Below are 14,823 nucleotides of genomic sequence, written 5' to 3' on the forward strand. Positions count from 1 at the left end.
ATCAACTAGTTATCCAGGTAAGTATAAGAGGTGGGAGGTTCACTCATCGTTGCCTTTCTAGACACCAAATGAGTTGGCCAGGTACTGGAAAACTCAGGTACACTTCTAATTTCTCTTATTATTATTTTTAGTTAATTATTTTTCTTTTTAGATCTAATCATTTGAATTTACTTAATTTAAAAAAAATAAAAAATAAAAAAAATAAAATAAAACAAAAGACATTTCATAATCGTGAAGAAAATATCAAAAAAAAAATTCTAAATTAAATCTTTTACATTCTTGATCATCTGTTTATTTGCATTTGCATTTTCATAATTAATCTAAAGGCATCAACCCATTAACAAATAAGGTGAGGATTTCATTTCCCTTCCTTAGCCCAAAAACCATCTCCATCATATTGCATTACCTAGACCTTTAATCTTAAAATCAATTAGACGTCAACCTTAAGGAATTCGAGCTCAATAGGACAAGGAACCCTAAGAGTTCTACCAAGTTTGAGTTGTTTGATTAGTTGGTGTCTAGGCAAGTCCCTGAGGGTGGTTTGTTAAATTGGTTCAGTTGCTGGCTTGGCCAACTCATTTGGTGTCTAGAAAGGCAACGATGAGTGAACCTCCCACCTCTTATACTTACCTGGCTAACTAGTTGATCAATCTCCACTTGGAAGGCTTGAAGGGTCATCTTAAGAACAGTTAGGAGCTGTCTAGATTTAGGTTAACCCTAGGATAGATTGAGTTTAATTTATTGTTCACTTGTTTGAAAAATAAAAAAAAAATTATTAAAATTTAAATTAATTTGGTTTCTTTAGATTTAGGACTCCTTAGGATCTTTTCTTTAGAACTTTTTCTCTTTTCTTTCTTTTTCTTATACATAAAAATTTTATAAAAAAAAAAATTGTATAAACATCGAGAATCGTACACCTCGTGTGTGGAGAAGAGTGTCGGGTCATCTAGTTAGAATTGAGTCAATTCCTATTGTTCCAATGGCTGAACCAATCCAACCCATGACCCTTAAGGATTTGTGTTATCCAGTTGGCTCCATCCAACCATCTTGTATCAGGTTGCCACAACCCATAGCTAACAATTTTGAAATCAAACCTCAAATCATAAAATATGCTTCCAAAATTCACAGGATTAGAGGATGCTTATATATTTATTAGAGAATTTGAGGAGGTATGTGCAACCATGAAACTGCAATTAACAGAGATGAGGTCAAACTTTGAAATCAACTTTGCCCTTAAGGATAATGCTAAGAAGTGGCTTTATAGTCTGCCAAACCATTCTGTCACTACCTGAGAAGGGCTTTGTGAGAATATTTTTGAAAAAGTATTTCCCCCATCATAAAACAGCTAGGATTAGGAATGAAATAAATCAATTTTACCCAACTAGCTGGTGAATCATTTTGGAAGTACTTTGATCGTTTCAAGAATCTTTTGACCCAATGCCCACACCATGGAATAGAAACTTGAAGACTATGCCAGATCATCTATGAGGGGTTAGATTCAAACTCAAGAACCATGCTAGAGTCCATGTGCCAAGGCCAATTTATGGACAAAGAAACTACTGAAGCTTGGTAATTCTTAGAAGACCTAGCCAAGAAAAATTTACAGTGGGAAACAACTAGAGAACCTGATAAAGCTACACCTTTAAGAGGAGGAATGCATCAAATTCAACCAACTCTAGCATCAGAGGCCAAGATTGCAACCTTAACACGTAGATTGAAAGCCTTAGAATTACAGAGACCAGCCAATGTAAATCAAATATCTGCACCCATGTGTAAAGGGTGCAATGCACCAGACCATGTCTTAGAAGAATGTTCCTACTCGAATGAGTATTGTTGGTGCAAAAATCCGCCTGCGCCGGAGAAGCTGGAGTTGAGGAAGCCGCGGTCGCCGTCGGGACTGCAAGAGAAGTCTAAACCAGAGGTGGGGTTGCTCCGGCAAGACCCTCCGACGCTCAAGTCAGTTCTCTGCCTCAACAAGAATGGAGTGCTCGAATGGAGAGTTTAGCAGAGTTTTGAGATAAGGCAAAAGAGCTTAAAGAATAACGTATCTGAGTCCCCCTTTTAATAGGCGGGGGAGGCAACGGACTGATGGCGACGTTTGTAACCGCCTGGTAGTGGGCCGCCCATGGTCAGGGGAATTGATTGCAAAATATAATGGAGCAGATATGTGGGCATCACCTCGACCCGCCACGGGGAATCTGTTATGAGGGGTGGAGCAGCGTCCGTCGTCAGGAGAATCGCATGGTACCCATCGCAGGAGGTGGAGCAGGTTCGTGGCCGTCACTGTGGCCTGCCAGGGGATAGTGGAGATGTGCGGAGTCCGCCACAGGAAGTGGAGCAGGGCGGCTATGGCCACTGCGGCTTGTCAGGGAATGATGGTACTGCGCGGAGTTCGCCACAGGAAGTGGAGCAGGGTCGTGGCCATTTTGGGGGCCTGTCAGGGGGCGTGGATCTGTTGATTGAAGCTTGGTAACGGCCGGAGCCCGGTTTCTGTTGAGGTCCGGGTGAGGCCCTCCGGGCGGTAGGGGTCGTGAACGGAGCCCGGCTCCCGTAGGAGTCCAGGCGGAGCTACGCTGCAAACAAAGTTAAGGGTGAAATCCGGCTCTGATAGGAGTCCGGATTGAGCTTACCAGCAGTTGATACTGAGAGCGGAGCCCGGCTCCCGTGGGAGTCCGGGCGGAGCTGCACTTGCTGTCGACGGTGGAGCCCGGCTCCCGTAGGAGTCCGGGCGGAGCTGCACTTGCTGATGGCGGTGGAGCCCGGCTCCCATAGGAGTCCGGGCGGAGCTGCACTTGCTGATGGCGGTGGAGCCGGCTCCGTAGGAGTCCGGACGGAGCTGTACTTGCTGTCGGTGGTGGAGCCCGGCTCCCGTAGGAGTCCGGGCGGAGCTGCACTTGCTGTCGGCGGTAGAGCCCGGCTCCCGTAGGAGTCCGGGCGGAGCTGCACTTGCTGTCGGCGATGGAGCCCGGCTCCCGTAGGAGCCCGGGCGGAGCTGTACTTGCTGTCGGCGGTGGAGCCCGGCTCTCGTAGGAGTCCGGGCGAAGCTGCATTGCTGTCGGCGGTGGAGCCCGGCTCCCGTAGGAGTCCGGGCGGAGCTGCACTTGCTGATGGCGGTGGAGCCCGGCTCCCGTAGGAGTCCGGGTGGAGCTGCGCTGCAAACAAAGTTAAGGGTGAAATCAGGCTCTGATAGGAGTCTGGATTGAGCTTACCAGCAGTTGATACTGAGAGCGGAGCCCGGCTCCTATGGGAGTCCGGGCGGAGCTGCACTTGCTGTCGGCGGTGGAGCCCGGCTCCCGTAGGAGTCCGGGCGGAGCTGCACTTGCTGATGGCGGTGGAGCCCGGCTCTCGTAGGAGTCCGGGCGGAGCTGCACTTGCTGATGGCGGTGGAGCCCGGCTCCGTAGGAGTCCGGGCGGAACAGCACTTGCTGTCGGCGGTGGAGCCTGGCTCCTGTAGGAGTCCAGGCGGAGCTGCACTTGCTGATGACGGTGGAGCCCGGCTCCCGTAGGAGTCCGGGCGGAGCTGCGCTGCAAACAAAGTTAAGGGTGGAAATCCGGCTCTGATAGGAGTCCGGATTGAGCTTACCAGCAGTTGATACTGAGAGCGGAGCCCGGCTCCCGTGGGAGTCCGGGCGGAGCTGCACTTGCTGTCGGCGGTGGAGCCCGGCTCCCGTAGGAGTCCGGGCGGAGCTGCACTTGCTGATGGCGGTGGAGCCCGGCTCCCGTAGGAGTCCGGGCGGAGCTGCACTTGCTGATGGCGGTGGAGCCCGACTCCCGTAGGAGTCCGGTCGGAGCTGCACTTGCTGTCGGCGGTGGAGCCCGGCTCCCGTAGGAGTCCGAGCGGAGCTGCACTTGCTGATGGCGGTGGAGCCCGGCTCCCGTAGGAGTCCGGGTGGAGCTGCGCTGCAAACAAAGTTAAGGGTGAAATCCGGCCTGATAGGAGTCCGGATTGAGCTTACCAGCAGTTGATACTGAGAGCGGAGCCCGGCTCCCGTGGGAGTCCGGGCGGAGCTGCACTTGCCTGTCGACGGTGGAGCCCGGCTCCCGTAGGAGTCCAGGCGGAGCTGCACCTGCTGATGGGCGGTGGAGCCCGGCTCCCCGTAGGAGTCCGGGCGGAGCTGCACTTGCTGTCGGGCGGTGGAGCCCGGCTCCGTAGGAGTCCGGGCGGAGCTGCACTTGCTGTCGGTGGTGGGAGCCCGGCTCCCGTAGGAGTCCGGGCGGAAGCTGCACTGCCTGATGGCGGTGGACCCGGCTCCCGTAGGAGTCCGGGCGGAGCTGCACTTGCTGTCGGCGGTGGAGCCCAGCTCCCGTTGGAGTCCGGGCGGAGCTGCACTGCTGTTGGACGGTGGAGCCCGGGCTCCCCGTAGGAGTCCGGGCGGAGCTGCACTTGCTGTCGGCGGTGGAGCCCGGCTCCCGTAGGAGTCCGGGCGGAGCTGCACTTGCTGATGGTGGTGGAGCCCGGCTCCCGTAGGAGTCCGGGCGGAGCTGCACTTGCTGTCGGCGGTGGAGCCCGGCTCCTCCGGGCGGAGCTGCACTTGCTGATGGCGGTGGAGCCCGGCCCGTAGGAGTCCGGGCGGATCTGCGCTGCAAACAAAGTTAAGGGTGAAATCCGGCTCTGATAGGAGTCCGGATTGAGCTTACCAGCGTTGATACTGAGAGCGGAGCCCGGCTCCCGTGGGAGTCCGGGCGGAGCTGTGCTGATGTCCATTGGAGCCCGAGCTCCCGTAGGAGTCCGGGCGAGCTGCACTTGCTGATGGCGGTGGAGCCCGGCTCCCGTAGGAAGTCCGGGCGGAGTCACCTGCAAACAAAGTTAAGGTGGAATCCGGCTCTGATAGGAGTCCGATTGAGTTACCGCCGTTGATACTGAGAGCGAGCCCGGCTCCCGTGGGAGTCGGGCGGAGCTTGTGCTGACGTCGACTTTGGAGCCCGGCTCCCGCGGTAGGGAGTCCGGGCGGAGCCTGCACTTGCTGATGGCCGGTGGAGCCCGGAGCTCGTAGCCGCTGATGGCGGTGGAGCCGGCTCCCGTAGGAGTCGGCGGATCTGCACTTGCTGATGGCGGTTCGCCGTGGGTTCCGGCTGTGGGTATTTTATACCCAACACCAGTCCCCCTACATCCGAGTTTTGAATTTCAAATGAAGGAAGTACATAGAAGTACAGTCAAAACCGTCCTTTCGAATCCCGCGCCCTGCCGCTCCCAGATATTTTGGCATTAAATGAGCGCATGCCGGAGTCTTTTCGAATTGGGGCGGTACGAGGGGACGCTTCGAAGACCCCGCAGGTACGCTGGCCTAGGTACGGCGCAATTATGACCCTGCCAACCGCCAGCCGCCTTCACCGTCTGCCACGGAGAGTGGGACACGTGTCGGATGCGGACTGGCCTGGGGGGATTCGAGATCATTATGGCGCCGGATCCCAGGGTCTATTTAAACCCGTCCTCCCCCCTTCAGGCGCCCCACTCCGTTTCTGATTTCTTGCTGGCGTCTGTCATCTCCCCGAGAGTCTGCTCTAGCAAACGCCCTCTCGAGCCGTAGGCGCCTTCCGTTTCTCGCTCCCCAGGCCCCCAGAGCAAGATAGGTTAGTGCCCACCTTCTTCTTCTTACCGCCTAGGGTCCTCTCCTCCTTTCACTTCTTTTGTGTCTTCTCCTGAGTTGACCTCTGGTGTCTCCCTCCCCTCTCGTCTTGCTTTTCTAGGGTCCTTTAGGTTCTCCCCCAAAGAAAAATATCTTCCGATTCTTCTGCCCCCGTAAGTTCTGGGAGTTCTTCTGCTTCAAACCCCCAGGCCCCTATCTCTGCGGACGAACCCGCGTTCGGGGCAGGGCCTCGCCCGGTTTTCACACCGGGCGCCATTCCTTGTTCGTCGACTTCGGACGAACTTCTCTTGATAAGGGCTCGGTACGGGGTCCCTTCAGAGTATGACCTGGAGCTTCCTGGCCCCTCGGACCGGGCCAGCGCTCCCCCTCCTGGTCGCTTTTGTTTTGTACTAGGAGGCATTCCGTGCCGGACTCCGGCTTCCGCTTCCTGCTTTTGTTGCCGCCTTCTTTCATTTCTTAGACATTTCTTTCGCCTCTGTCGCCCCGAATTCCTTTAGGTTTTTGATAGGGTTTCTCTCTCTCTGTCATATAGCTGAGGTCCAGCCTTCCCTCTCCCTGTTCAGACATTTCTACACCTTCAAATGCCATCCTTCAGCGAAGGACTGGTGGTACTTCTCCCCCCAGTTCGGTAAGAAGGGGTTGCTGAAGGGCGCCCCTTCTTCGATTCACAACTGGAAGGGAGAAATTTCTCTTCATTTACTGTCCGACCCTGGAACTGGGCCTACCCCCTTGGGGGTCTCTGAGGGATTCCGTCCGCCGGGCTCCCAGCCTGGGAGAGGACGACCTTCAGGCTGCCCAGAAGCTCCTGAGTTACCCCGCTCCTTCCCTTCCAAACCTACTGAGGGAGCAGCTTCTTTTCAACATCGGCCTGAGCCCTCAGGATCCAACAAGTATATATCTTTCCTTTTCTTGTCTTCTTCTTCTCTCTCTTTCTTTCTCTCTCCTTTTTCTTCTTTTCTCTTTCTCTTTTTCTTTCTTCTTCTCTCTCTTTTTTTTTTTTTTTTTTTTTTTTTTTTTTTGAGTCTGGACTGATCGGTGCCGCTTTTTCCTTCTTCTTTTCTTTTCCTTTTTTTTTTTTTTTTAGTAATGGACGCCGAAGCCACACGGATGCTCGCCAAGGCCATGAGAGCCCAGAAAAGGAAGGGCGCGGTGACTTCTGGCTCGGCGAAGAGGGCCAGGGTGGAGGAGACAAGCTTGGCTGCGCCCATCCAGGCGACCCCGGCAATCGACATTCCTTCGGATGCTGAGCCAGCGGCCCCCCGGGCTCCCTCAAGGAGCCCGCCGATCGGGGTCCCCATTCCGGAGGTCCGCCCCGCGGAGGCGCCCGCCACGGGGAGGAGGAGAAAATCGATGGCCCGCAGGCCGAGCAGCCACCGAGCCGCTGCAGACGAGTCCGTCTGCTCCGAGGGGGGATCGGAGAATCCCTTCAACGATAAGGCTTTGATCCGTCGGCTGCTCGATGGTTGCATTCTGTCCGATGTCGTGGAGAGGATCGACCGTGCCGATCCCGAGCAGCGGGCCTGGGACACCTTGGGGTCCTTTCTTGAGGTAAGCGGATTTTTATTTGCACAGTTGCTCGATCTTTGCTGTAATTCTCCATCTATCCTTGCAGATCGGGCACCAGCTCTTCGCCTATGTCGAGGCGTCGGGCCGCATGAGAAGGGATCTTCTTCGGGCGGAGGAGCGTTGCCAAGATGAGGTTGCTCGTCTTCAAGCGAAGACGGCAGAGGTGGCTGCCCTCCGGGAGGCCCTGGAGAGAGAGAGACAAGACCGGGAAGAGGAAAGACGAGCCCGGGAGGAGGAGAGGCGAAGCTTGGAGGAGTCGGCAAGGAAGGCGGAGGCCGAGGTCGCCCATCTGGCTGAGCAAACTTCGGTTCTGGTCTCGGAGGCCAGGACCCTTGCGGTGGAGGAGTTCAAGGCCTCCGCAGAGATGAGGGAGCTGAACGTCCAGTTCGGCCTGGAGGCGTTCACCAAGGGGTTCGAGCTCTGCCGAGAGAGGGTGGCCAGCAGATACCCCGATCTTGATCTCGGCTTTTTGGAGGCGTCTGACGACGAGGCCGCCCCTTCGTCCGCCGCTGCCGCAGTCGCACCTTCCGCGCCGGGCTCTCCACCCCCTGCCCCCGAGGTCTGAGACCTCCGACCTTGTACCTTTCTTTTGTCGCCATATTTCCTTTCCGTTTGTCTTCAAAATTAATCAATAAAGTTGAATTCCTTATTGTGGATGGTCTTTCCTTCCCCTCGCTCCTTCTTTCCTGCCTCTCTTGACATTTGCATTTTCCGATGGCAGCACCCCGCTGAAGCACTCCCCTTGCCCCTGGGGGTCCCGCTGAAGTCAACTATTCAACGGCTCAAAAAGGAGGTCCTCCACCTGACGAAGAAGTTGATAAAGTCGGAGGACGAGCTCCGCAAGTCGAAAAAATGCTATTCCGAGGCCGCCGCTAAGGCCGCCCACTTCAGGAGTCTCCAAGTGAAGGCAATCATGGACTACAGCCGGAGGAAGGCGAACTTTGCAAAGGAGCTCGAGGAATGCACGAAGAGCGCCAGCGACCGAACTTGGGCTCAAGAAGCCAGGATCAGCGCCCTTAAGGTGGAGCTGTCAGCTGCGAAGAGGAGGATCGGCCAACTGGAAGGGAACTCATCCCGACTCACAGCGCGGGATGAGCAGATATGGTCACAAAATGTTTTCGACCTCCAGAAGTAGCTTTAAGATGCTGAGGTGAGCCACGATGTGCAGCGGGCCAGCTGGCGCCGGCAGGTAGAAGAGTACAAAGGGAGATTCCGTCGGACGGCGGACGAGGTCGTTCGTCTCCAGAGGCAATTGGTTACTAGGACGCAGCTGGCCAACGCCCAAGATAACGAAGAGCTCCAAGCCCTGAGAGGCACTGTCGACGGGATTTCCATCTCCCTTGGAGAGAAGACAGCCGAGCTGCAACAAGTAAAAATCTAACTGGGGCTTGAGCGGAAGGCCGTCGCGGATGCAGAGGCGGAGTTCGAAGTTTTGCGGAAGTGGCATCGGGAAGCGGAGGCTGAGAGCCGGCGACTTCGTCAGGCGCTCCAGGATATGCTGCAAAAGAAGGAAGAACTAGAGGAAATGGTGGATAGCCTGAGGCAGTCCTGGTTGGGGGATGGAGGTGATCACCCTAGGTTAGAGGGAGCAGGACCTCCTTAGAGTTCTTTTGTAGTCACCCCCTTTTTGTAGCTGCCCCCCCTTTTTTTTTTTTTCTTGTTGTTTTGTCCCTCTTTCTCTGGCCGTCCTGGCCCTGTAGCACATATATCGGAAATGAGAAAAAAACACTTTGTGTTACCTTGTCCGCGCGTAGCACTGATATTGTCGTTCGTTGACCCTTTCTCCTGTTTGGCTTAGAGGTCGTCGTGGGAAGGGGCTCTTCCCTTCCATCCGATCTCGTCATGTGGCCAAGCCTCGCCACCATTTTAACCCTCGCTGGCGAAGTAGCGGATGGAGCCCAGCTTTCTTAGGAGCCCGGGCGAAGTCTTTCATGGCGGCGGAGCCTGGCTCCCGCAGGAGTCCGGGCGAAGCTTATCTTGGCGGCGGAACCCGGCTCCCGTAGGAGTCCGGGTGGAGCCTTCCTTGTCGTAGGAACCCGGCTCCCGTAGGAGTCCGGGTGAAGTCTTCCTTGGCGTGGAAACCCGGCTCCCGTAGGAGTCCGGATGAACTCTTCTTTGGCGGCGGAACCCGGTTCCTGTAGAAGCCCGGGTGAAGCTTACCTTGGCGGAGGAACCCGGCTCCCGTAGGAGTCCGGGTGGAGCCTTCCTTGTTGTAGGAACCCGGCTCCCGTAGGAGTCCGGGTGAAATCTTCCTCAGCGTAGAAACCCGACTCCCGTAGGAGTCCGGATGAACCCTTCTTTGGCGGCGGAACCCGATTCCTGTAGAAGCCCGGGTGAAGCTTACCTTGGCGGCGGAACCCGGCTCCCGTAGGAGTCCGGGTGGAGCCTTCCTTGTCGTAGGAACCCAGCTCCCGTAGGAGTTCAGACCTTCCACATTGCTCATGTCAGGACGAGGTTCTCCTCCTGTTCCTGTCAGGGCCGTGGGGGCACGTTAGGGCGTTGTAAGGCCTCTCCCCCCATCCGATCTAAAAGAACCGGGCCTTCGACTTTGCTCAAGTTAGGGCGAGGTTCTCCTCCTGTCCCTAACAGGGCTGTGGGGGCACATTAGGGCGTTGTAGGGCCTCTCCCCCCATCCGGTCTAAAAGAACCGGGCCTTCGACTTTGCTCAAGTTAGGGCGAGGTTCTCCTCCTGTCCCTAACAGGGCTGTGGGGGCACATTAGGGCGTTGTAAGGCCTCTCCCCCCATCCGGTCTAAAAGAACCGGGCCTTCGACCTTGCTCAAGTTAGGGCGAGGTTCTCCTCCTGTCCCTAACAGGGCTGTGGGGGCACATTAGGGCGTTGTAGGGCCTCTCCCCCCATCCGGTCTAAAAGAACCGGGCCTTTGACTTTGCTCATGTCAGGACGAGGTTCTCCTCCTGTTCCCGACATGGCCGTTGTTTTTGGAGGGGTCATATCCAGTCATAATACATCCGCGTTAAGTAGGAGGAGCGCGTTAGCTAGAAAGAAAAGTAGATTCAAAACGAAACAGTAAGCAATATGTTTACAGTTCTCCCACTCCTCCTTGAGGCCCTCCGGCGATGGAGTCGATGGTCCCGATAGGAGGCCGGTCCCCGGGCTGCTCCTCCCTTTTTTGCGGTTCGGGCGGTGGGAGGGCTCTTGGCCGGTCTCCTCTACTCTCAGGCCGGCGGTGGATGAATCTGTCGAGCCGACCTCGCCGGATGAGCTCCTCGATCTCGTCCTGGAGCTGGATGCACTCTTCGGTGTCGTGGCCGTGGTCGCGGTGGTAGAGGCAGAACTTGTTGGGGTTGCGCTTCCCGGGGTGCGTGCGCATCCTCTCCGGCCTAGGGAGCAGCTCCCTGACCTCCATCAGTACCTGGGCCTTCGAGGCGTTGAGGGGGGCGTAGCTGCGGAACTTCCCTGGCGGGGAACCCTGCCGAAACCTGTTGTCCGGGCTCCTCTGCCTGCGTTCCCGGGGGGGAGTATGGGCGCGCTTATGCCCAGGAGGGGATCGGGAGCGAGGCCGGGCTTCCTTTGGCCTCTTCTCAACTGCGAGCTTACCAGAATTTCCCGCCTGGCGCTCCCTCGCAGTCTCTCCATCTTTCATTTTGAAGGCTTCTTCCGCTCGGGCGTATCCTTCAGCCCGAGCCAGCAGATCAGCGAAATCCCTGGGGTACTTCTTCTCCAGGGAGTATAAGAGATCATTCTTCTGAGGGCCACCTTTCAGGGCGGCCATGGCAACCGACTGGTCCAAGTTTCGGACTTCCAATGCCGCGATGTTGAAGCGGTTGATGTAGGCCCGTATGGACTCCCCTTCCCTCTGCTTGATGTTGATGAGGGACTCCGAACCTTTTCGGGGACGTCGGCTGCTGACAAAATGGGCCACGAATTGGTGGCTCATTTGATCAAAGGAGAATACGGTACCCGGCTTCAAAGCTGAGTACCAGTTTCTTGCTGCTCCCTTCAAGGTAGACGGGAAAGCCCGGCACAAGATGGCATCAGGAGCACCATGGAGCAGCATCATCGTTCGGAAGGCCTCCAGATGATCGACCGGGTCCGACGTCCCGTCGTAGCTTTCGAACTGAGGAAGCTTGAAATTCGGCGGGATCGGTTCCTGCATAATCATTTGGGAGAAGGGAGGGTCAGTGCAGATATCCTCACCGTAAGCGGGAGGCGCATGGCGGAGTTCTTCGATCCGCCGGTTCATCTCCGGGAGCCTCCGGTCCAGGAAGTCCTCTCGACTTCGAGTCTCGAGGGTCCTTTGGCAGAACGGGGGCAGGGATCTCCCAGGGGTGGAGTCATGGTCCGATTGAGGGCTCTCCACCCTTGGATTCATCTTCTCGGGAAGGACGGGGCGGCTGGCCTAGGTGGCCCGCCCCATTGCCGGGTTCTGGCATTCCGGAGATGCCCCTTCCGGATGCGCCGACGCCTGCGGCGGCTGCTGCTGCATTGCCTGTACGGCCTCGACGAGGCCTTTAACCTGCTGCGCCAGCAAGTCAAACTGCTCCGCACCGACCGCCGTCGCCGGAGGGGGAGGAGGAGCTGGCTGAGAAATGGGAGGGGAGGCCGGAGCCTGAGATCTGGCCGCGGAGGCCGTGGACCGTCGGGTGGACGCCCTGCGTGGAGGCATCGGGTGTCGATCTCGCGGGGGAGGATTAGGAGTAGATGACGGAGAGATGGCCAGAGATGGCTCCGTTGAGCGCTCCTTCAAGAACAAGGGTGCTGCGAAGACACAGTACCCTTCCTCTAGCGCCAATCCTGTTGGTGCAAAAATCCGCCTGCACCGGAGAAGCTGGAGTTGGGGAAGCCGCGGTCGCCGTCGGGACCTGCAAGGGAAGTCTAAACCGGAGGTGGGGTTGCTCCGGCAAGACCCTTCGACGCTCAAGTCAGTTCTCTGCCTCAACAAGAATGGAGTGCTCGAACGGAGAATTTAGCAGAGTTTTGAGATAGGGAAAAGGAGCTTAAAGAATAACGTATCTGAGTCCCCCTTTTATAGGCGGGGGAGGCAACGGACTGATGGCGACGTTTGTAACCGCCTGGTAGTGGGCCGCCCATGGTCAGGGGAATTGATTGCGAAAGATAATGGAGTAGACACGTGGTCATCACCTCAACCCGCCATGTGGAATCTGTTGTGAGGGGTGGAGCAGCGTCCGTTGTCAGTGGACAGGAGTATCGCACGGTATCCGTTGCAGGAGGTGGAGCAGGTTCGTTGCCGTCACGGTGGCCTGCCAGAGGATAGTGGAGCCGTGCGGAGTCCGCCACAGGAAGTGGAGCAGGGCGGCTACGGTTGCTGCGACCTGTCAGGGAATGATGGTACTGCGCGGAGTCTGCCACAGGAAGCGGAGCAGGATCGTGGCCGTTTTGAGGGCCTGCCAGGGAGCGTGGATCTGTCGATTGAAGCTCGGCAATGGGCGGAGCCTGGTTTCTGATGAAGTCTGGGTGAGGTCCTCCTGGCGGTAGGGGTCGTGAGCGGAGCCCGGCTCCCGTAGGAGTTCGGGCGGAGCTGCGCTGCAATCAAAGTTAAGGGTGAAGTCCGGCTCTGGTAGGAGTCCGGATGGAGCTTACCAGCAGTTGATACTAAGAGCGGAGCCCGGCTCCCGTGGGAGTCCGGGTGGAGCTGCACTTGCTGATGGCGGTGGAGCCCGGCTCCCGTAGGAGTCCGGGCGGAGCTGCACTTGCTGTCGGCGGTGGAGCCCGGCTCGGGCGGAGCTGCACTTGCTGATGGCGATGGAGCCCGGCCCCCGTAGGAGTCCGGGCGGATCTGCGCTGCAAACAAAGTTAAGGGTGGAATCTGGCTCTGATAGGAGTCCGGATTGAGCTTACCAGCCGTTGATACTGAGAGCGGAGCCTGGCTCCCGTGGGAGTCCAGGCGGAGCTGCACTTGCTGATGGCGGTGGAGCCCGGCTCCCGTAGGAGTCCGGGCGGAGCTGCACTTGCTGATGGCGGTGGAGCCCGACTCCCGTAGGAGTCCGGGCGGAGCTGCACTTGCTGTCGGTGGTGGAGCCCGGCTCGGGCGGAGCTGCACTTGCTGATGGCGGTGGAGCCCGGCCCCCGTAGGAGTCCGGGCGGATCTGCGCTGCAAACAAAGTTAAGGGTGGAATCCGGCTCTGATAGGAGTCCAGATTGAGCTTACCAGTCGTTGATACTGAGAGCGGAGCCCGGCTCCCATGGGAGTCCGGGCGGAGCTGCGCTGATGTCGACATTGGAGCCCAGCTCCCGTAGGAGTCCGGGCGGAGCTGCACTTGCTGATGGCGGTGGAGCCCGGCTCCCGTAGGAGTCCGGGCGGATCTGCACCGCAAACAAAGTTAAGGGTGGAATCCGGCTCTGATAGGAGTCCGGATTGAGCTTACCAGCCGTTGATACTGAGAGCGGAGCCCGGCTCCCGTGGGAGTCCGGGTGGAGCTGCGCTGACGTCGACATTGGAGCCCAGCTCCCGTAGGAGTCCGGGCGGAGCTGCACTTGCTAATGGCGGTGGAGCCCGGCTCCCGTAGGAGTCCGGGCGGATCTGCACTTGCTGATGGCGGTTCCGCCGTGGGTTCCGGCTGTGGGTATTTTATACCCAACATTTCTATTCTATGATGTGGGCATTGACTTAAAAGATTCTTAAAACGATCAAAGCACTTCCAAAAAGACTCACTTGTTAATTGATAAAATTGATTAATTTTATTCCTAAATTTGGCAGTCTTATGGTGTGGAAAAAATTTTTTTAGGAACACTCTAACAAAACCCTCCCATGATGCGATAGATTGATTAGGAAGACTGTATAACCACTTTTTGGTACTATCCTTGAGGGCAAAGTTGATCGACCTAAGTTTTACAGCATCCTCAGTGAGTTGTTGAAGCCGCATCGTGGCACATACTTCCTCAAATTCTCTTATAAAAATATATGCATCCTCAATTCCGATGAATTTGGGAAGCATGTTTATGATCTAAGGTTTAATTTCAAAATTGGCATCAGTTTGTGGCAGTCGAATACATGAGGGTTGGGTTGTCCTAACTGGATAGCAAAAGTCTTTCAAGATCCTAGGTTCATATTCGGGTTCACCCATGGTGGGCTTAAGGTCTACTGGACTCGATGTAAAGTTTGGATCTATTCTCACTAATCGACTAGATAACCTTGTCCATGAAGAAATTTGAGAATTTTTAGTTATTTTTGCAATTTTTTTTATTATTTTTTTATTTTTTTATTTAAAAAAAAAAAGAGAAAAGAATTCTAAAGATGGGGGCCTAAGAAGTCCTAAATCTAGAGACAATAGAGGAGCATTTTAATTAGGGTTAATATTTGTAGGTTAGTAGTCACGTTACTCAATCAATTCTAGCTAAGGATAACCCTAGATTTAGACAGCTCCTAACTTGTTAAGGTTGCCTTTGAGCATTTCGGGTAAAAGACTAGCCACTCAACTGGCCAGATAAGTATAAGGTCGGTGGGGGTCCCCCCATTGCTTTCCTTAGACACCAACTGAGTTGGTCAGGTAAGTGAATGGAACCAATTAAATAACCACTTTCCTTCAGGACGTAGTCCTTGAACTACTTTCCTAGACACCAGTCAAATTGACTAACCCTAACCCGATCTTACTCTTAGGATCCCTTGTCCTATTGAGCTCGAAAGTCTTTAGGGGCCAACGTCTAATTGATTTTAAATTAAGGTTTAGGTCAACGCAATATGCAGGAT

General features: G+C 55.6%; 1 non-coding gene across 1 annotated transcript; it reads right to left on the bottom strand.

Annotated features, from left to right (window-relative positions):
* Positions 1-1,347: 1,347 nt before the first annotated feature.
* On the bottom strand, positions 1,348-1,455 carry LOC140858312 (small nucleolar RNA R71). The gene has a single exon (XR_012141878.1). It is a non-coding gene; the product is annotated as a small nucleolar RNA R71 (small nucleolar RNA).
* Positions 1,456-14,823: the final 13,368 nt, after the last annotated feature.

The sequence above is a fragment of the Elaeis guineensis genome, chromosome 5 (assembly GCF_000442705.2).
Source record: "Elaeis guineensis isolate ETL-2024a chromosome 5, EG11, whole genome shotgun sequence".
NCBI classification, from domain to species: Eukaryota; Viridiplantae; Streptophyta; class Magnoliopsida; order Arecales; family Arecaceae; genus Elaeis; species Elaeis guineensis.